Source organism: Anser anser (assembly GCF_964211835.1).
Source record: "Anser anser genome assembly, chromosome: 18".
NCBI lineage: Eukaryota > Metazoa > Chordata > Aves > Anseriformes > Anatidae > Anser > Anser anser.
The window spans coordinates 16,159,537-16,161,711 of NC_139739.1; positions in this window are offsets into that span (position 1 = coordinate 16,159,537).

Genomic DNA, 2,175 nt, shown 5'->3' on the forward strand with positions numbered 1-2,175 from the left:
CATGCCAGTCGCGTGAAAGGACCGATCCAGACAAGCGAATGGGAAGCGGTCGCAGGCCCTGATGACTTAAAGCTCACGTTGAAACGAACTCGATAAGTATGTTCTAACTGTCTATGTATCGTAAAAAAAAAAGGAGGAGAGGGGACCCTGTTTGATCAGAAAAAGGTCGCGGTTACCTGAGAAACTCCCCTGAAGAACACTGCTGCTGCCGAGAAGAACCTGCACCTTGTAGTTCGCTGCAACCGAACTGACAAGCGAGGCAGAGAGTGAAACGGTGGGGAATTACGTGGCCAGGTAAAGAACTCTGGAAAATGGGCCCTAGCCTTTTTTTTTTTTTTTTTTTTTGCGATACATAGTAATGGGTACGATTGTTTACACTGTTCCTGGGTCTGCGCACCCTTACAAACCTTTTAAATGGAGCCTGATTAGATGGGAAGATCACCAAGTTGTTCAGCAGATAACTACTGCTGGGGGACTGATAGGGGAGGCATCATCTATATAAAGAAGGAAGAGACTAAGAGTCCCCAACGGGTGGGACCAAATCAGAAACTGTCGGGGAGTGTTTTGAGGATTCAGCCTACACAAGCTTTTAGAATGCTAACTCCTAATAGCCCTAAACCACTGGAGGTTGCTAATAAATCAGTAAACCCGGAGTACGGGATTAGAAATGAAGGGGTGACCGGGAATAACATATGGAGAATCATGAATGCTAGTTATCAGTTGTTGAATCAACCAAATCCAGACGTGCCTAGACCTTGCTGGTTATGTCTTGATATAAGGCCCTCATATTACGATGCCATTGGGGATCTGGGAGAGACCACCCGTTCAAACGAAACCGATCCCCCACAATGCAATTGGGGAAGGGATGTAGGAATAACGTTAACGGAAGTAACTGGGAATGGCAGATGCGTAGGCACGGTCCCTGGTGATGTGGGAATAGAAATGTTGTTTTTGCAGTGTTGCATTGTTTAGAAGGAGGGAATGTGGTATTGAGATATGCTTGCAGTGATGGGAGGGCTCAGCAGGTGACCTCGTGGAATGCAGACAACCAGACTCCTTGGAACAATCAGGTGAAGATCGCTGTGTTGGGTCGGGCCAGATGGGGGGAGAGGACATTGCCATCTCGGGAGCAGGCCGGCGGCTGAGGGCCGGGCATTGTCTGTGGGGCATCGGATGGATTGTGAAGCTGGATTGCCCACTCCGGTGGGGAGGCGGGGGAGGGTCCTGTCATCGGGAGGTGTATGGACTGTGTTTTTGGGGCTGGTGGGTGCGCTCTCCTGCTTGTGGGGCGCCCGCCATTGCAATCGCGAGTGGATTGCTGCTTCGCTGAGGTCCCCGCCTGGGCCTGGGTTGTTGGCTGCGGAGTGTTTCTCACAGTAAGAAGTTCCATCTATGCAATATTACAGAAAATGTTACACAATTAGACAAAGAAAAATGGTTAATACCAGCAGATAACACCAGATGGGTATGTTCGTCTCTGGGGGTAACTCCATGCTTATCTTTGAAATTGTTCAACTCGTCTCATGATTTCTGTGTACAGGTAGTAATTATACCTAGGATTCTTTACCATTCTGAGGAGTATATGTACATCCAACATGCTATGGCAAAAAAAACACTTAAGGAAGAGAGAGCCTATTACGGCTGTCACTTTAGCCACTCTGATGATTCTGGGGGCTGCAGGAGCCGGAACTGAAATTACCTCTCTGGTAAAACAAAGCCAAGAATTTACCTCTCTACGCATTGCTGTAGATGAGGATTTGGCCCGTATCGAGCAATCTGTATCAGCTTTAGAGAAATCTGTACAACAAAATCGTAGGGGATTAGATGTGATTTTTCTACAACAAGGAGGATTGTGTGCAGCCCTACGAGAGGAGTGTTGTGTATATGCAGATCATACTGGAGTAGTAAGGGATACAATGACTAAATTGAGAGAAGGGTTAGAAAAACGAAAAATAGAAAATGAAGCCCACCAGAATTGGTATGAATCCTGGTTTAATTACTCACTTTGGCTCACTACACTGCTATCAACTATAGCAGGACCTTTGTTGCTGCTCATATTAACACTAACTTTTGTACCATGTATATTCAATCGAATAATCGCGATTGTAAAAAAAACGATTAGAGGCAGCTCACCTTATGCTTGTGCGTGTGAAATATGAATCTCTTGAACAGGAG